Source organism: Fukomys damarensis, unplaced genomic scaffold (assembly GCF_012274545.1).
Source record: "Fukomys damarensis isolate Sample0158 unplaced genomic scaffold, DMR_v1.0_HiC HiC_scaffold_20, whole genome shotgun sequence".
NCBI lineage: Eukaryota > Metazoa > Chordata > Mammalia > Rodentia > Bathyergidae > Fukomys > Fukomys damarensis.
The window spans coordinates 7,337,744-7,357,878 of record NW_022900932.1 but is presented as its reverse complement, the minus strand read 5'-3'; the positions used below and the strand labels follow the sequence as shown (position 1 = coordinate 7,357,878).

The window sequence follows — 20,135 nt, the reverse complement described above, 5'->3', positions numbered from 1 at the left end:
TCCCCATGCCTGAGGTTTCTTCCTTTGTCCTGGCTCTCCTTCCTCTGTCCACTGGACCCTTCAGAGCTCAGGCTCAGGCCCTGTGACAGCGAGAGGCTCACAGGCAGACCAGGAGGTGACTTATGCCCTTGCTTGGAAACTGTCACTTTTGCCCACTGCAGACAGATACTGGTGCTGAAAGAAGAGAGACTAACTCCCCCAACAGCCAAAGCAACACAGTCCTTCCGGGACTCGGGTTCCCCTCTGGCCCGGCAGGGACTGTGTGGGCTGCCAGAGAGGAGAAAGAATCAGAAAGGAAGGCTGGGTGTAGAGGACACGGCACCAGCCTGCGCAGTGCCTTCAGACACTGCCTTGCATCCTCTGACATGGAGAAGGGCCTGCTCCCCTCCCAGGTGCAGCCTCTGTGGCCCCCAGTGTGCCCCGCCCTTAGGCCAGATCACACCACAGAGCCACAGAGCTGTGGGCCACTGCTGGGGTGACCAAGTGAAGACTCCACCCTCTTTGGGATGCAGTGGTGTGTGACGCACACTGGGCATTTTGTCATCAAAAGCAGATTCTCAAGGCCCAGAGCACAGGTCCTGGGTCCCTAGTGAGTCACGTGAGCAACAAGCTCCTGCGCTGGTTGGTCCTTTAGGCATCTGCACCGTCCTGTGTGAAAACACAGCGGCTGAGCACATTCCTGTCCTGTGGCCATCTGGGCTCTGCTGTCTCCCAAGTTCTGTGGATCCACACAGCCCCTGTCTGTCCCCTTCCCTGCCTCCTGCACACCCAGGGATGCCTCCTGGGGCACGGAGAGCTTCTTCCTGCCAGTCTGCTCGTCCAGCCCAGGGCGGAGGGAACCAAACATCGCCGTAGGAGCAGGTGGGGTGGTCCTGTCCTCTGCCCCCCCGAGGAGCTCTCAGACCAAGGAGCAAGGCAGGGGTGGGTGGGAAGAACAGAATAGTCACAGCAGGACCCATGGACGCCAGGAGGACGAGAGGGAGGCGGAGCAGGGCCTCACAGAGGTGACCTGCCTGGCCACACTGGTTCAGGACTTCGTAAGCACGCAGTCCAGAGGCGGCCCTTTCATTCACTCAGCAAATCCCTACTGAACGCCAGCTGTGTCTGCCAACTGCCAGCGAATGCAGGCAAGTGGCCACGGTCCTGTGGGGCTGAGGGTCTGTCCCATGTCTCCCCTGAGTCTGGGTTTCTCCACATCGGGCCCCAAATGTACAGAACTGGCACCACCGTGGAGCGAATGGATTCCCAGCAGTGCTCCCCAGGGTAGGGAGGATCTGGTGGTGCCCGGAGCCCCTAGGTGGCAAGACTCGGGGATGTCACACGTGCTGCTTCTCTACAGAGCTTGCTGTCACCTCCCTAAGGTCAGCGTTCATTTGGGGACAGTGGTGCACATGTGTCTACGAGGGAGATGGGGTAGGACCGTCAGGCATTATCACAGCTGACCAGTGTGGGGATCCTGAAGCCTCTCTGTCCGGGAGACGCACGAGAACCCGCTTAGACACACACAGGCACACACAGACACACAGAAACTCACAGACACACACACAATCCCCACAAATATGCAGACACGCATATTAACACACACAGAGAAGCTCACTTCGCACGCATGTAACACGTGTACACACAGTTCACACCCACGAACTCTCGCGGGCACACACGTGCAGTTGTTTCTCTCTTCTCTTTCTCTCTCTCCCCCCTCTCCCTCTCCTTCCCTCCCCCTCCCCTCCCTCTCTCTCTCTCTCTCTCACACACACATCACACACACACACACACACATTTCCCAAGCCTCCTTCCTGCCCCTGCCTGGCTGGGCCCCAACATGCGCCTGGCCGGAGGTCCCTGGGACCCTCACGTGGCTGATCTGATAATCGAGGGGACACATGTACTCAGCACATTCTTGCAGGGTTTCAAGGAGGAGCCCAGGGCCATGCACAGGAAGTGGACGCAGGTCTGCCTCTGTAGCCAGCGCACACGCTCCCCTGTGTCTCGCTGTCCCTCGCCTTCCAGCCCGCAGGCCTTGTGCCAGCAGAGGCACCTGCCCTGACAGTGGGGGACCTGCCGCATAGTCAGTCCCAGACCGCCCCAGTGTGTGCCAAGTTCGCGGGACAGCAGCTGTGGTGTCGCTCATTTGGTGGCCAGCGTCCAGCACAGCACTTCATCACTGGCCAGGCCGGCAGCAGAGGCGCCCAGACTTGGGCGGCTTTTGTGCCTCGCTTTGGACATCACATCTGAGCATGTGGTCCCCAGTGGGCCTCCAGGCCTTAGAGATTCTGTGAGCAACTGAAGATGACTTCAGAGAATTCCTTTCCCAGTTAGACCTGCCAGGGCTGGTTTCTGTCTCTGTCGTGTGCACCGAGAGCTGGGCTGACAGAGGGTGGAAAGACTGGCCTGGGGCCCAGAACACATCTAGCAGGTGCTCAATAAAATGTTCTCCCCTGGAGGTGACACACGCAGAGCTTGAGGGGTAAATTGCAGGAGGGGCCGTGAGGACAGGATGTGCTGCAGAAGTGATGAGTGTCCCCAGATCCCCCTCCCCAGCTGCAGGGAGCCAGAGGGAAGCTTTCCCTTCCTACTTTCTCCAGTGCAGGCGGGGTCTTGCTGTCTGCATGCCCTGGATGCCAGGAGCAGGAAGGATGGAAACAGAAGGCAGGGACAGAAATGTAGGGAGGACTGTGGGGGCACGAGGGTGGGCCCTGTTCCTAGCATGGGCTATGGGCCATCCCCAAATCCTCCCTCCCCACGGGAGGGAGACACTGTCACCCTCCTGGGAGAGTCATGCATGTCTGTGTGGTTTGTGGACTGCACAGAGGCCCCACTGGGAAGAAAAGATGGGGTTCTTGGGTCAGGCTGGGTCCCCTCAAGAGTCTGTCCACCCATCAGCCATACCTGGGCACCCTTGGGGGTGGCGAGTCCCTTGCCGTGTGACCAGCTTAATCGGGGGCCAGCCTTACTTTCTGTCACTCACACTTGTCCTAGTGACTTCTGCAGGAGGGAGCAGGGACTTCAGTCTTCCTGTGTCTGGGGCCGGAGGGTATAGTTCAGCCCCTACCTTCCCTCTTGCAGGTCCCTCAGTAATCCATGGGGCTCCATCTGGTCACCCAGGGATCTCCAGGCCCCCGTGGCTGCATGGCTACTTGGCAGCATGGTGGGAGGCTTCTCTGTCCCCACCCTGAAAACTTTCTCCTCCAAGGTCCCCTCTGGGGCACAGACAAGGTGTGGGGATTTCAAAGTGCTGATGGGACCTGGCTCTGGGTCCCCTGACCCCACCTTTCCCTAGAGTCCCAGAAGGGGAGGAGGGGCAGGCATTTCCTCCCAGCTCCAACTTCCTGGGAGCTCCTCTGTGTCCTCTCCTCCCCAGCAGGTGTCCCCTCCAATGCCGGACATGTCCCCCTTGGGTTCCCGCTCTGTGATCTCCAGCGCCCACCCTCCACTGTCCCCGGAGTGCCCCGCACAAAGATGGGAAGGGAAGAGGAGGTTCCTGGCCACACAGTGAGGCCAGGCTCAGCCACTACTGATCTACTCATCACAAGCACAGGGACTAGGGCCAGGCGCAGCCCCAAGGAACGGTAAACATTCTCCTACCTCTCCCAGCACCCACCCCCAGCCCAACATGGACTCCAGAGATGGAGCCTCTGTGACATTTTAAAAACTGTCTCCTTGTTTGAGGCAGCACTTGAATAAGGTACATAAAGGTTGAGTGGCTGACACATCTTTCAAGTCTTTATAATAGACAGGTCATCACAGCTCTCCGTCCTCCGGCTTATTGGTGACATGGGGCGGTTTGTCCCATGCTCTTTGTCACTAACTTGCCTTTCCTGATTTCATTCTTTTGGTGAACTTTAACATGTTCCTCTGCCCTCTGTATTTCCCTGTAGACTGACAGCGGGGTCCACAGGTGCTCTCTCTTTCTCCCTCCCTCCCTCTCTCCTTTCTTTTTTTTGGAAAGATGCCTTCAAAGGTGGTATTGTATTCTTATCTCGGATGTCATGATTCTGACTGTGTTTCTCTCTGTGATGTTAGCGGACCAATGAGCAATGCCTATTTGGTCCATTAATCCACATGGACTGTGAGGTGGTGCTATTTTAATTTTACTATTTGTTCTCCATTTAATTTAGTGACTCTCTCTCTCTCTCTCTCTCCTTTCCTCTTTCTATCTTTTCCTCTCCCTCCCTCCCTTCCTACCTGCCTTCCTTCCCTCCTGATGAAGTACTGGGGATTGGAGCAAGGGTCTTCACACTGAACCTCATGCCTAGCCCTTTTTATTTTTTATTTCTATACAGATGGGTGGCCACCCTGGGGGAGCCCTGCCTGGTAGCCAGCACCCAGGGCTTCTGAGGTGCTAAACACGTGGACACCTGAGGAAGGGGCTGGTTCCACAGTGACAGAGAGTGCAGTTTGTGAAAATTCTCTGAGATGTGCCCTTCTGATGTGCCCATTTCTCTCTCTGATTATTTCCACCACAAGTTTAGAAATCCAAGCGATCGTGGCTGATCAAATATTTCATGTCTCTTCCTGCTCCTACCCAGCCCCATGGAAGGGATGAAAAGTCCCAAACCCAGGACCTCAGCCAGGTCCCTGAGGAATTCCAGGTGTCAGTGATCTGACCGTAGATGCAGAGGGAACCCAGAGCAGGCACAGACGGAGATGGCTGGAGGCTGTGCGCGCAGTGCCGGGAGCGTCGGGAAGAGCCGGGTAGGGACACCAGCAGGGGTGCCGGGTCCTCGGGAGCAAGGTCAGAGGCACAGAGACCACGCTTGTCAGTGGCTCTGAGCCAGAGAAAGTCAGCAGGGTCCCTGCCCTACTCCCCAGCTCCCTGCCCATTCTTCCTAATAGCACCCTCTCAGTCTTCCTCGAAAGTGATTATGATTCCTAAATGAGCACGCAGAAATAAACTTCTTCATTAACTGGAGAAGGAATCGCACCACCTGAGTGGAAGGCGGGGAGGAACGCAGCAGAAGCACAGCGCCTGTGTGGGGCTAATTACCTGCTCGCAGATGCTCGTGCCAGCGGTGGGGTGGCTGGGGCTGTCCTGCTTGGGGCAGCATTGCCAGAGCTTTTTTTGTGGAGCTCGAGAGGCCCAGATGGTAAATACGTGCTGTCCAAATACATTTCGGGAACTACTAGTTCAATGTTATAAAACACATTCTTTACCGTAGGTCTTAGAGATTCTGACATGTTACTGGGCGCAAGGAATCGTCAAGATAGAGGTTAAGTAGGGCAAGTCTTTCTCTTATTGGATTACTCAGCCCTTCATAATTTGCAAAGCATCTTGGGAAAAATGCTGCCCGGAAGCCACGATGGAGAATGTGGATTGACATGATCCCAAGCTTGGCCACAGAGTCCAGGACGCTGTGTGAAGATTCAGCTCTGCTACCATCAGCAGGAGGCCATGACTGAGTCCTTCTGCCACCTGCTCCTCAGTTACTCCAAAGGAAGGGACTTAAAGAAAAGCAGGGAAATGGATTTTCCAGAGAACCACAAATGGTTTTTCACCATGATTATACTGTGTGTGTGTGTGTGTGTGTGTGTGTGTGTGTGTTTAATACCGTAGTATTTGGGCAATGGGATTTATTTATATACAAGGCAGATGCAATTGATAACTTACCTAATGGCTGTCACCCTCCTTTCTTGCTAAAATAATCCTGACTTTTTTTCCATGGGAAATAAACTCAGTGATAGGCTATTTTCCAGTTCCATTTCTAGATGCAGCCTTATAACTCAGACCTGGACATTGAGATAAAAAAGAGAAATTTTCAAGGAGCTTCTGGGAAAGACTGACATCTCCGGTAAGTGAGAGCCATTCACAGAGAACCCCTCTTTTCTCATCTTCTCATAGAAAGGTGATGTGATCTCATAGAAAAATGATGATGTGATTGTTGGAGCAGTGGCAGCCACCTTTTGATCACAAGACAATAGAATGCAAAGCAGCAAGTGGAGGAAGCATGGAGGAAGGAGAGAGCCTGACTGTCCCTGATATAATTTAATAGGAATCGATTTTTAAAAATTAACCTTATTTCAGATTGCGTCCTTTCAGTGCTTGCTGGAGGTGAGGGACAGACAGAGTTGTTTGGGAGATGCCCCTTGACTCCTCTAGTCCAGCTGCCCGAGGTCAGGCCAGCCCCAGGTGCTGGGTAGGAGCCAGCCTAGCACCCAGCAGTCTGGGTCCTTTCGATCTTGGACAGGGCGCTCTTCTATAGCTTTCCTGATCTGTACACGGCTCGTTGGGCTGTGTCACCCCTGTAGTCATCTGTCAGTTTCCAGGGGTGTGGAGCAGAGGAGTGGCCTGCATGAGTGGCTGTACTGTGGGGTCTCTTACACTCAGCCACCCCAGGCGGTGCGACAGTGACTGGCCTGCCCCTGCCAGCACTCCCAGCCACCACGCCGGGAGCCTTAGAAGTCACAGAAACAACTCCGTGTGCTCTCTGGGTCACGCAGACCCACCCTGCCTCTGTGTTGGGGGACACTATGCCTGCGTGGCTCCAGGAGGTGAAATCGCGCCTGACCACCCCGGAGGAGGCTGGCTTCCTGCAGCTGTCTCTGAGACCCCACTGTCTGTACCCACCGTCCGGGACGGCTGTTCCTTCCTGCAAGGAGAGCAGGCGGAGCCACGTCCTCCTAACTTGTCCCCAGATACTCCTGCCACCCCCGAGGAGGGCTGTTTTCCAGAACAAGATGTCTTCCCAAAACAAATTCATTTCTGAATGGTTCTTTCAGCAGCACTGTGAAACACGTGCTATTATCCCCACTTCACAGAGTCCTGGAGTTCACTCGCCAAGGTCAAGGTCAATATTTCCTGGGTCGGATTCCAAACGCAGAGTCTGGGGCATTAACCACTTGCTCCTGGAGCCAGGCTCATTCCCAAGTAGAAACTGGCCCTGCTCCTTGCTCATCCTCAGCCTGGAGCCTGGGTGTCCTCTAGGCAGCCTGGAGCTTGGACACCTGATGTCACCCTCCTGAGAAGTTCTCCTGTCACACTCCGCGGCCCCCACTCCATCTGGAGGACCCTTTGCCCCAAGTCCTTGCCGGAGACCGGAAGTCTCCGTCCCTTTTTTATTTCCTGGGCACGTTGAGCTCATGGTGTTAGCGGCAGAACAAACTGAGTGTCCCTGATTAAGGGAGTGATAATGGAGTCTGATAAGTCAGAACAAGCAGTGATTTCTTTGTGAGCCAGCGCATTAGGGCTGAGCTGTAAAAGTGCCCTTTTCTTTAACTGCCGGCCACCGGTGGAAAATCTCGCGACCACAGATTTATTAAATGTTGTGGACTTAGATAAGATGATTTAAGGTTCATGCTTCTGCTCCTGATCTGCCTATCGCACAGAAGCTTGGACAAAGACTTAGCCCGTCTCAGCAATTTGCCTGCATTTGAATGAGATAAATGAGCAATTGCCTGGGCTTCAGGGTCTGAGGCCAGGAGGGGACCAGGGAACCCTCGGAGCAGAATGGGAAGGCACCGCTGCTCCTTTCCAGGGAGGCTGGGGAGATCGCTGGATGCTTCGGACTTGGTACATGGCCTGAAGAGTGTGGTGTGTTCTGTCAGGCTCTCTGTGTATGTGTGTGTGTGTGTGTGTGTATGTGTGTGTGATGGGCAGTATGTGTACAGATGTGTGCAAGGAGGGTGTGCAGCAGTAGGAGCTGGGAGGGTGTTGGTGAGAGTCCGGGCCTCAGAGACATGCTGAATCTGGGCTCTGCAGTTTACAGCCGGGAAGTCTCACTCTGTGACACCCAGATGATGGTGTTTAGTAACCATGGCCCCCATCTGAAGGGATCTTCTGAGGATGGAAGGAGGTGACACTACCAAGTCTTCCACAACTGCCTGATGTGCTGTCAGCCCTTGCAGGGACAGCGCCTTTCATCTCTGTGTTCATGGGTGTGCCTGTGTGGCGTTCTGTTTGGGCCGTGTGTGGGCAGCTCTGTCTGAGTCCGGGGTGTGGCACAAGGTGGGAGTGGGCCTCAATGTGACTCAGAACAATGAAGTCCTTCCTGGCTGTGTGGGACTCGTCTCTTCTCAGGCAGAACGTGACAGACTTGCTGCTCAAAGAGCCCACTGGGACCTAGGGAGCCACAGAAAGTTCTCCTCTCTTCACTCCTATCCCTGGGCTTGGTGGTGGGACCGGTGAGTGGCTGCATGACTCCACGTCAGCAGCAGAGAGGAGAAGGTTTCCTGTTAGAGCGATGAGATGCATTGGGCCGAATAAAAATCTAGGGCCACGTTGGCTCTGGTTGGTTGGTTTTCTTTTCGCTCTCATTCTTCGACAATGCCCAACTGAATGGGTTTGCTAAGTGGTCCCACTGTAGGATCATTATGGTTTAACTCTAAAATGTGCCCCCAAAGTCTCATGTGTTTAAAGCTGGGCTTTTGGAAGATAATTGGACCATGGGGTGCTATCGGCTGAATGTGTGTCAGGAGGTGGAGTTGAGTGACTAGGGGCATCACCTCCAAGGATGTATTTTTGTTCCTCGGCCCTTCCTCCTGCTCTGCTTCCTGGCTGCCATAGGGTAAGCACCTTTCCTGTTTCCACCATGCTGTGTTTGCCTTAGAGCCAGCCAACCATAGACTGAACCCTCTGAAACCATGAGCTGAAATGAACTTCTCCTCAAATTGTGGGTGTCATGGTATTTTGTACCAGGAATGGGAAAATGACTAATACAAAGATCCTAACAGTACTCTCCGCATTGATGTTGCCTGGGGACCAAGGCCCAGGGGCCTTAAGGACAGACAGTCAGACAAGCACAAGGCTGCTGGTGCTGTGGTGTGATGCCTACCCATTTGCCGTGTTCAGTGTAAGCCTCCTTGGCAAGTTTGGCATCCATCCCAAGGTGGCAGGATTCAGGCAGATGATCGGTGTGCTATTCTGCAAATCAAAAAACCCAGGCCCCGTGGAGGAGATGGCTTCTCCAAGCCCCGCTCAGCCTTCTGTCTGAGCCTGCTGTGGCTTGTTCCATGGAGTTATGAAAAGGAATGGAAGCAACGCTTTCTTCCAGGCCCACTCAGCAGAGACAATGTCAGGTGCATGGGGACTCATGCCTCTCTCTCTGCAAATTGAAGGCATGGACAAGCTCGATGGGTTACAGGCTTTGGGGAGCACAAGGCTCCCCACAGTCACAGATGCAGCCACAGGCCTGGCACTAAGCCTCTGCCCAGCCTCCTTGTGTGTGGTTCTCTGCCCCTTTCCTGCCTCTTGCAGAGGGGGGATCCAGGTGGTCAGGCACCCTCTGCTTGCCTAGATGTTCGGGAGTCCAAGTGGTGCCATCTCATCCTGCTCCCCTCACATCCTCATCCCCTCCCATCAGCAAATCTTGCCTTTCTGTTCTGTTGTCCACACTGCAGCTGGAGAAAGAGGTTCTTTTGAAGCACATCATTCCCCTGCGCAAACCTTTCCAGGGACCTCATACCATTCTCTGGTAAAGTCCGAAGCCTTTATTGTGCCTCATACCCCTGACCTCAGCTCCCACACTCTCCCCGTCGCTCCCTGTTTTGGGCACACCGTCTCCTGCTGTTACTTTGATACACTGGGCCCCCTTCCACTCCTGGCCCTTGGTACTCACAGATGCTTTCTCTGGACCGTCCTTCTTCACGTCTCTGTGCGGTTTGCTTACTCACTTTCCTCAAAGTGGGGACAAAATAGCCAACACCAACCGCTTCAAGGAGGAGAGGATTTGGGGCACACGTTTTAGGAGTTTCAGTCCTTGCATGGTTGACTAGCTCCAGGCAGAAGTGGCACGGTGGAAAGGGTCTTGCAGAGGAAAGCTGTTCACCTCAGGACAGCCAGAAAGCAGAAAGAGGAGGGGGCGTGGTGAGGAGCTAAACCCTTCCAGATCACATCTGCATTGACCCATCTCTTCCGGCCAGACCCCACCTCCTAACAGAAAGTCAACTATCACCTCCCCTAATCCAGTCACCATCTAAAATTTCCTCCTCGGGGCACATGAGGCTTTGGGGGACATTCAGATGTAAACTGTAACAGCTCTCTGCTGAGTTCAGCTATGGTCTGTCCCAAAGTGCAAACAAGGAGTTCCTCTGTCTTTCTTTAGTGATTCTTTATCCTGCATTCTGTACATGTGCATGTGTGCTAATTTACTTGCTTTCATAACTTTTGCCCACTAGGGGAATGAAGTTTCCCGGAGGTAGAGACTGTGTTATGTCCCCAGCACCCAGTGCGTGTGCTGGTGTGCAGCAGGAGCTGTGTGTGCTGGGACGTGAGATGAACCAGCAAACAGGTAAAGAAGGTGACGGTGCTGTGGCTGTGATCTTGAGGCTCGCCTGTTGCTTTTTCCCCCAATACCAGGGATTGAACTCAGGACCTTGCATTTGCGAAGCAGGGGCGACATCACTGAGCTACATCGCTGCCCCCCACCACCTGGTTTTTAAACGAAGCAAATCAGTCATGAATCGGAAATTGTGATTTCCACTGTACCAACTGGGGTTGAGCTGCACCCTTTCCTGGGCCTTGGTGCCTGGGGTGTGCTGGCCACCCAGGAGTGCTCCTGTGGCCCTGGGTGTCTGCTTGGCAGCAAGGGCCATGCCTGCTCTTCCAGACCCTCATGGCAGGCCCTAGGCATGGCATGCATGTGTCCTGCTTGTAATGCAGTACCACGTGGCTTCCTGAGGGTCCCTTGGAATTTTCAGTTCTGTCCTCTGTGCTGGGCTATTTCTCTTTGCACTGTATCCTCAGTCCTGGAGGCGGAAGTCCAGGCTGAGGTGTCAGTGGGTGGGTTTCCTCGTGGTTTGCAGGCATCGTGCCCTCCTCGCCCCCGTGTCTTCCTGTGGTCCTCTGCTCTGGGTATCTGTGTCCTTGTCTCCTCCCCTCATAAGGATGCTGGTTGTATCGGGTTATAGCCCGTCCTACAGCCTCCCCTTAACCACCACTTTAAAGGCCCTATGGCCAAACACAGTTACATTCTGAGCTAATGGAGCTAGAAGTTCAACCTATAAATTTGGATGGCATAATTCAGCCCATAATTTCTACTTACTTCCCTTTTAATCTTTAAAGACACTTCTGGAGTTAGCATTTTTTTTTTTTTTTTTTTTTTTTTTTTTTTTTCTGTGGTCCATTCTTTGTCCCCTTGTCTTTTTTTTTTTTTTTTTTTTTTTTTTTTTTTGTCCTGGGGACCATACTTGAGTCCTCGTGCTTACAAGGCAGGTGGCAGCACCACTGAGCTAAATCCCCAGCCCTAGAGTAAGCAATTTTTAAATCATCTCCTTACACAGACTAAAGGGTCGAAGAGCTCCTTGCAGTGCACACAACCATCATCTTCACCTTTACAGACAAGGGGCTGAGAGAAGAAGGCGATGAAGTGAGATTGGCCTCAGGACCAGGACTGGACTCCCAGTACAGTGCTCCCCTGCGCAGCCACCTCCCACCCTTGTTATAAAGGTTGCAAGTTGGTTTAAAGAACTGACGATAGACCCAGTGCTGCTATTTTCAAACATGGGCTCCCAGCGCTTGTGGAAGAGGTAGCTGGCACAGAGGGAGCTTCTGCCAGCCTGGCATCTCTGATGACCTGCCCAGAGCAGCTTGTGCCTCTCGTCACCCTGTGGGGGACAGGAGCAGGGAGGGACAGGCAAGATAAGTCATTGTCCCAGTGGCTAAGCTGTGCTCCCAGTGACACAGTTCTGGTCCCAGAGACCTCAGCCCCAGCCCAGTGCCCAGGCAGTGGACACTTTCAGGATGAGGCCCTCAACTGCCCTTCACCCTCTCCCTCTTCTGAAGGATGCAGATTCCACACTTGATAAGCACGGGTCTGCACAGGTGGGAGAGGTCTCCCTGCTAGGGTGTCAGGACCCTGCCCTCTTCCTTCCTCGCATACGGTGTGGTCCCTGACACCACAAACCCTGCCTTGTGAACATGAGAGACTAAGCATAAGGATAAAATCCAGTTTGAGGTGAGCTGATGGAATGGAACAATAGAAAAGGTTTAGGTCTTTGCCGTCATTGAGTGCTATATCAGTACAATAACAATTATCCCTGGATTACTTGATATTGAAGAAAACAACACCTTTTTGCTTAAGCAGTGGGGTTGTGTTTCCTGTTAGTTGCAGCCAAATGGATTCCTCATGGTACAGCTGGGGAGCCCAAACCAGGCCATTTCTGAAGATCAGTGTACAAGAGCCAGAAATTCTTTAGATTCTCTTCCTGGATGATAAACTGGAGGCAAGGAAGGAGCTTGAAGGATGTGGTTTCCACCAAGTCCTCGTCAGCTTCCAGGCTCCTTTGTAAGGGTGAGAGGTGACCCCGGCCCGACAAAGTTGGGGCTCTGTGATTCTTGCCATCTTGACCCCACTTGACTTATACGGCCGCCCCAGGGATGGACAGGGTAATCCCCCCAGACTCAGTCCTTGAGTCTCTGCATGGCCCCCATTGCTCCTCACAATCCCTCCTGCCCAACCACCCCTGGAAAGGTGAAACTCGGGCCGCCATATCCCATGCAAGGAAACCCCTCAAGGAATGAACAAAAAACTCACAGGAGACAATCATCGGAGTTTGGACCCCAAAGCAGTGATTTCTCACTTTTGTTGGTACCACCCTTAGATCTTCCCAGCCAATCCTATTTTGTAGGGAGAGAACCTTTCTTGGACTCAAGTCGGCCCATCACAGGGCTTTGATCTGGACTTCTGACTTTGCTATTTGAGGCTCTAGGGTCTTTGGGGGAAACGGAAGTGGGGTGGCAGCAAGGGAGGAGCTCTCCGGAAGCAAATCCTGCTATAAACAGTAGCTGTACTTGGACCTGTCTTTCAACTTCGCAAGTAGGCTTCTGGCTATGGCTGCACCTGCAACTCTCAGCCAAAACGTAACAGTAACTAGGCTTGCAGAGTTCTTGCTGGTTAAACAACTGGGCTACCATTTGGCTTGGGAGAATATTCTTATTCTTAGCATTTCTGAGGATAGTGGAGCTCAGAGAAATGAGGTGTCTTGTCTTATGGTAATCAAGCTTTCACATGGTAGGGATGGGGTGCAAACATACCTTTTCTATTTCCACATCCCCTAGAGGCGGTTGCCCCACCCTTGGGGACACCCCAGACTGTGGTGGGATAAAGATCCTGGACTTGGGGAGTGCCTGGCCAGACAATCTCCAAGCCCTACTTTGGAGGTGTGCAGGGACTTCTGAAAGAGTCAGAGGACCCAGAAACTACCCACAAAATGTGGATTGGGAAAAAGTCTGGGTCTGTTGCCTCTCTGCATAGCTGTAAACCCCACATGGGATGTGGAGACAAGGATGAAGGAAACTCTCTTTCCTACCAACTCTGACAGCTTCCAGAACTGGACGAGCTGGAGCAGGTTTGGAAGGAGAAGACCTAGGAAGCCACATTCCGGGAGTGGAAAGAGGACTGCAAGTACAGGCTTCTGGCTCACAGGGCTCCCAAAGACGCTTGCTCCTGGTGGGCCACCTGCTCGAGCTCACAGCCCTTCTCCTTGCATGAAAACCTCCTGTCCATCCCCAGAGCCCACCCAACCTCAGGCTCAGTGGAGCGAGGACAAGGGCAAGCACCAAACCACCTGTGTCCATCGCAGCTGCGCAGCTGGCTCCAGCTGGCTCCAGAGGACGACAGGTTGACAGGGAGTGCAGAATCAGACTTCCTGGGCACAGGGATTCTTATCTCCTATCCTTAGGGGCAGAGATCTAGATAGCCTGGTGGTGGTGGTGGGGTGTTGCTCGGGGCTCTGCCTCCCCTGTGCTCAGGTTTTAGGGATTAGCTGCCAGCAGACTGTGTTTGTTCATCTTCTTTCCAAAATACCTTTGAAAAACTGGACAGGGTCACCTTGCCTTCCCTATTTCTACCCCTTCCTCCATTCCATGCTCTGATTGGCCAGTAGAGGACCAAGAAGGAGACTGCCCCTTGTAGTTTAGGAATGGAAGCCATAGGTCAGCCCAGCTGCAGCCACAGGGACTTCTGGGTAATGTAGTTTCTGCCCCTTTCTGCTCCTATGGGCAAGAACTGGCTTCTAGCAGGGTAGGGGTAGGAGTGGGCTCCTTCTCTTTCCTACAAACCCAGTGGGAATAACAGTTCCATTAGAGTCTTGGGAACTTTGTTTTAAAAAGCCTGGAGCAGTCTAGTAATTTACAGAAAGGGCAGGGTGTTTTACTGCAGTCCTGCAGGGCTGGCTTGGGTAAGATCGAGCCCTTCTCTGCTGGTGGGACTGAGGTAATAGGCATCAGGGTTTGGCCACTTTTTGGTGGGGCGGGCGATTCTGTGGATTGAACACAGAGCCTTCACACTGAGCTACGTGTCCTGCCCCCTTTTCACTGTGAGACAGATTCTTGCCAAATTGCTAAGCGGCCCAGGCTGGGCTTAAACTTGCAATCGTCCTGTCTCAGCCTCCTGAGTGCTAGGATTCCTGGCATGAGCCACCATGTCCATCTTATTTTTTCCACTTTTTGATGTAGCAATGTGTTGGGGGCATGGGCGAAGGGTCAGTGGGGTGAGTTCTCCTGGGAAGTAGGTCTCTGAGTGGTCGGCTCTGAATTGGGATGTTCACAACCACAGCGTTCATAAATCGCTAATACACATTGCCGATCATCTACAGGTTCCTCATCATCCTTGTCGAGGGGAGGGAGGGGCGAGGATCACACGGGGACTCATTCGCTGCCGGAAATGGAGCAAGGGAGGAGGATAACACTTACTGAGCACCACTTCAGGCAGGATGATGGACTTGGCGGAGGCCACCCTGACAGTTAATAGGGCGTCCGGGGCTGGAACCTAGCTCTCCTCGTGCCAGCCTCGTGCCTTCTGCCTGGAGCTCGGTAATAGTGATGAGAGCGGTCTCAGGCACCGACAGTACGCTCAGCTCCTCACGAGTGTTATTTCTCTCCATTCTCACTGCAGCCCCAAGAGGGAGGCCCTGGGTTTGCCTATTTGCGCTTGCATGATCTGAAGGTAATTTCAGTTCCGCTCAGAACCCAGTCCCGGATCTCTGGCTCCTCCTGTTCCAGGAGCTGCACTAGGGGCAGGAAGCAGGAACACAGAACAAGATTCTGCCCCCAGACAGCTCAGCGGGGCCACGTGTGATGGGGTGGTTTCGGTGAAGCGTGGCCGTTCTGGAGAGTGAGTCACAGGCAGGGACGTTTGGGGAGCCGGGACACGTGGCCGGACAGAGGGCTTCCTGGAGGAGCGGTGGGCAGACGAAGCAGGGGGACGTAGAGCTGGGAGGTGCCCTGAGCGAAAGGTCTGTAACGGCCACAAGATGCACTGAGGCAGAGGAAGGGGAGTTGATGGGGTTCCGGGAAGAGGAGGCTGCAATCTGGGGTGTCATGCTTTGGGCAGTGGGGAGCCAAGGAGAACTTCAAACAGGAAGTGGTGTGATCCTGTTGCTAAGTGACAGTGGGGAGGAGTTGGCAGGAAGGGGCTTCCTAGCCCTGGGCCAGCAGAGAGGAGCTGGGGTGCTGGCGGTGCAGGACAGTGGCAGGGTCAGTGTCATGAGGACTGAGGGGACTCTAGGAGGTCAGGCGGGCTTGCGTGGACGGTGGACTCGAGGGGGCCGGGGTGACTGTGAGTGGCTGGTGACACTCCCTCATCACCCTCTGGTTCCCGATAGCCGGCCGTCCCACTCCTCCCTCCCTGGAGGGTGTGTGGCTGAAAAGAGGGGCTGATGGCTGTGCACCCACAGAGGGAGCCCACAGGGCATCCCCAAGACCTGGGCATTTGGAATGCAGGCAGAGGCATGCCCTGCTCACTCCCGGAGCACCTGGCACAGGGGACAGTGCAGGGGCACGTGACTTCCGTCCTCTCCTGTGGATAGAGCCTCACTGAGGGTTCAGGCCCATCTCTCAGCTGGGTTATCTTCTGGGGCCCCAGTTACTCTCCCCGGGTGACTCAAGTATAATGATACTCTACATAGTTGTCATTCGCCCTTTCCAACAAGTGCCTGCTATCCCTGTCCTTGGCGCTGTGCTAGACACAGCCAGGACTCCTAAGACAGGCCCTGCCTCAGGGCTGCAGATGGTCAGAGGAGACAGACAAGGTTGGCGCGGGTCCTGCAGAGGCGTCAGGTACGGCACACACTTCTGGTGTTCTGCACTGAGGACCTCAGGGAGAGCTCAAGAGCCCCTGCTCCAGGACTGCATGGCTATTGGGGGTTCTGGCTCCTCCCCATTTACCAGTGTGTGCCTACAGGCAAGTTGCTTAACTTCCCTGGGCCTCCATGTTTTTTTTTTTTTTTTTCTCTGCCATATTGGGAATTAGACCCAGGGCCTTTGCTCTGAGCTATATCTTCAGTCTTTTTCTAAATTTTTATTTTATTTTGAGACAGGATCTTGCCAAGTTGCCCAGGCAGGGCTTGAATTTGCGATCCTTCTGCCTCAGCCTCCTGGAGTGCTGGGATTACAGGTACGGTAGCTCTTTCTTGGGTGGCTGTGAGGGATAAGTGAGCTAAAGTGTGACAGCCTTTGGCTGAGCTCCTGGCACGGTGTGTTGTTGTTACTTTGACCATCACCCTCTTCCCCCAGCTCAGCAGTCTGCAGGAAGGGGCTGCACACAGGAGAGACTGCTGGGAATATGCAAGTGGCGTTTGGGTTGGGCAGGAAAGATGACATTTCACTAAGAGAAATATCGGGCCAGGAAGCCGAGCTAGGCAGGAAGCAGGGCAGGAACAGGAACAAGGAAGGGTGTGAAAGTGAGGCCGATCTAGGATGGTACCAGGGCCTCTGTGCCCGAGTGTGCAGGGCTTGAGGGGGCCTGACCAGTGGGCAAAGCCTGAGACCTTATTGTCTTGGCCAAGGCTGTCCCAGAGGACTTCATGTGAAGACAGAAGGCACAACCAGAGTTGCCTCTGAGGACAGCAGCAGCAGCTTGTAGATGATGAATCAGAGGCAGGGGGCTGCCCAGCTGGGCCAGCAGAGGTGGCAAAGGCTGGGGCCAAGACAGAGGTTGTGCCCGAGCCCCCGGTGAGCACGAGGCTGCAGGACCAGATAAAGCTGAGCTCCGTCCTTGTCCTATCGGGAAAGGAGTTAGAAGCACAGAGCAAGGCCCCTGAGGGCCCCAAGACCCCCTGGGTCCCTCAGCATTAGCCACTCAGAGTTGCCCTCTGCAGGCCATCGGGGATCCCCTGGGCAGCTCACAATGTCCCTGCAAGTCTGATGGTTTTTAGAGGCCAGTAGATCTGGTTTCCAGACCAGATGCCTCTGTGTGGCCCTGGCAAGTCTCTTTCTTCTCTGGGGCTGGGTTCTTCTCTTCTGTAAAGCAAGAGCAACTGTAGCTACTTCTCGTGGCTGACATGGACCCGGCTCCACAAATCCTCCAACTAAAGGGTACTAGATGCAAGCAGACCAACCCATTAAAACTCCGGGCAAGCAGAGACGGAACCAGGGAAACAAGATCCCTTAAAGCCTGTGTCCTGGAAGTGAGGTCACGTAGGCAGTTGGGGAACCGGGTATGGGGCCGACTGTTTCCAAATACAGGCAGGATCAGAAGGATGAAAATATTTCACTTTGGAAGACACAATTCAAACCAAATAAGATGGAAGGGAGAGTCTTTGGGGAGGACTTTCCTTCCTGGGAAGGTAGCAGCAGCAGGGAATGGCAGAGTGGAATGCCCACACTCTGCCTCCTCCTTGTGTTTGATTCCATGGTGTGAAGATGTGATGTCCAGAGCTGTGGCAGCCTTCTTGGTCCCCTGGGGAATCTCTGTCTCTATCTCTGTCTCTCTCTGTCTCTCATTGTCAGCAAAGGGAGGGCTCCTGCCTCAACCCTGAATATATCCCTATCTCTATAATTTTTATTAAGTGGAATAAATGGGCATAAGCCACATGTTCCTGGGAGTTTTCCTACTATCTTAGTCCATTTGTGGTGCTATAACAAAATACCTGAGGCAGTACTGTGTAAAGAAGAGAAATCTATTTCTTACCATTCTGGAGGTTCAGGAGTTCAAGGTCAAGGTGCCAGCAGGTTCAGTTGTCTGGTGACGGACAGAGTCTTGCCTTTGTGTCCCCTGCAGGGGGAGGAGTCTGTGTCCTCACACAGTGGAAGGGATGGGGGGGGAGGGGACAAACTTTTCCACCTAGGCCTTGTGCAAGGGCCCAAAACTCATTTATGCTGTGATTTAATCACCTCCTACAGGCCCCACCTTTTTTTTGAGGAGCTGGAGATTGAACCAAGCCCCTTTGCACTGAGCTACATCCCCAGCTTTTAATTTTTTATTTTGACAGAGTTTTGCTAAGTTGCCCAGGCTGGGCACAGTCTTATGATCCTCCTGCCTCAGCCTCCCAGAGTGCCGAGATGACAGGTGTGCACCCCTGCATCAAAGGTCAAGTTTCATCCCGAGTTTCTGGGTAGACACCGTCATTCAAGCCACGGAAGTTCTTAGCTCCTCTTCCCTGCTTGGTCTGGGTCAGTGTAAGAGCCATGGGATTTAAGAGCTGTAGGAGACCGTTCTGGGCAACGAATCAACCCTGATGAGTGGGGCCCAGCAAGGGAAGGGCCTCATTCCGGGCCATGCAGAGGCTGGAGACAGCCAGGACCCTGTCTCCCTGTGTCTGTGTCTGTCTGGCTGGCTGCTTGCACTCCTGACACTGTCGCCATGGGGAAGGCGGTGATGAGTGAGTGGCACTCACTGGGTGGCCCTCTCTGAGCTCACAGGAGCAGGGACTTGAGCAGAAGGACAGAAGATGGGAGGGACATGGGGATCGGGGGCCTGGTGAGCTGTGTCCGCCTCCCTCGGGGACATGCACTTATTCTAGTCGTATGCGGAAGCAGGGCTTGCTGCACTGAATTGTGCCCCTGGGAAGGAAGGGCCTTTCATCCCTCCAAGGCTTGGTGCCAGCCTGGCTGGGTGGGGAGGTGGCCTTCCTTCCTTTCTTCCTGCCACCCTTGCCCACATCAGCCCGGGAGCCTGGAGGGGCCTCACAGCATTCAGTGTGGGTCTGGCTGCTCTCCAAGAGTACAGAGAAATCTAACTTCGTCAGCTTGATTGAATTAAGATCCGTGCAATTCACCGAAGCCTAGACTGGGCAGAGCTGGATAGGAGAGGGCAGAATCTCAGGCATCTCCATGCCCACACGGGCTGCCCATCGGGTGGGAAACTGAGGCCTGGCAGGGCTCCAGGAAGCTCATCCAGGAGGCAGAGCCCTCGATGTCGATCTCTCTGAGGTGCGGGGGGCGACATCCACAGAGGAGCTGCCCCCTGAGCTAACAGACTCTGACCCTGGAACCTCTGCAGTGGCTCCCTGCGAAGCGACAGTGTGCGACAAAGCAGAGGGACGTGGCTGTGGTTAGGTCACCACCTGCATGGTGACTTCCTCCTCCTCCCTCTCTCCTCTCATGCTTGTGCTCTGATGAGCGAGCTGGAGTTTTTAAGGTGGCGATCCGCTGAGGGCCACCACTACCACGTTCAAGCCAGGAACCGCGACTCCCGGACACAGGGACAACCGTATACTGCGTGGACGTGGGTCCTGATCCCAGAGTGTCTCGGGAGGTAACTCCAGCCCTGCTGACCTCTTGGTTGCGGAGGGGATCCAGCCAGGCTGCACCTGGCTTTCTGGCCCACTCAGACTGGGGTGGAGGAGGTGTGTTCGAAGTGGCTGCCTTTTGTCCTGTCGTAACAGCCAGCCAGCCTCTCTATTCCCAATTACGATTGAGCACATTCTGGGCAGTGACGGGAATGGAAGGAATGGTTAGCAGGAGTTTGCAGGCCTTTGTATTTTATGAGCTAAAAGATGTGTGTGAAGTAAAGACTAGGTATGTTTCCTCTGGGCCAGCCATGAGCTAAACTTTTTGTGGGGCAAGGGGTGTTACTGGATATTCAATTCAGGGTATCACCACTGAGCTATAGCTCCAGCCCATTTTATTTTTTTATTTTTATTTTTTTTTAAATTTTGAGACAGGCTGGCTTATGTGCTAGAAACTCAGGACCCAGCGTGGCAGTGTTGAGGTGGTGGAAACTTCCAGGGGCGGAGCGTCAGGTCATGGGGCAACACCTCCAGGAAGGATTCATCCTGGCTTGGGGTATGAGTTGGTTCCCTGAAGCTTGCGTTGTGGTCCTGCATGCCTGGTCCCTTGAGCATGTGGGCCTTTTTTTCTTTCTGCTTCTCAGCCATCTTGTGACACATCAGAGGCTGAACAAATGGGGCGATATGATCTTGGGCTTTCGACCTCTACAACTGGGCTAATCAACCCTGTTTCTTCCTAAAGCCCACAGACTCAG

The 20,135-nt window shown here is 53.9% G+C and overlaps 1 long non-coding RNA gene across 1 annotated transcript; it reads right to left on the bottom strand.

The window, feature by feature from the left end:
* Window positions 1-4,893: 4,893 nt before the first annotated feature.
* On the bottom strand, window positions 4,894-14,687 carry LOC104866819. Its single transcript, XR_781578.1, has 3 exons — window positions 14,624-14,687; window positions 5,606-5,724; window positions 4,894-5,439 (listed from the first exon to the last, which is right to left on the bottom strand). It is a non-coding gene; the product is annotated as an uncharacterized LOC104866819 (long non-coding RNA).
* Between the last annotated feature and the right edge of the window lie 5,448 nt (window positions 14,688-20,135).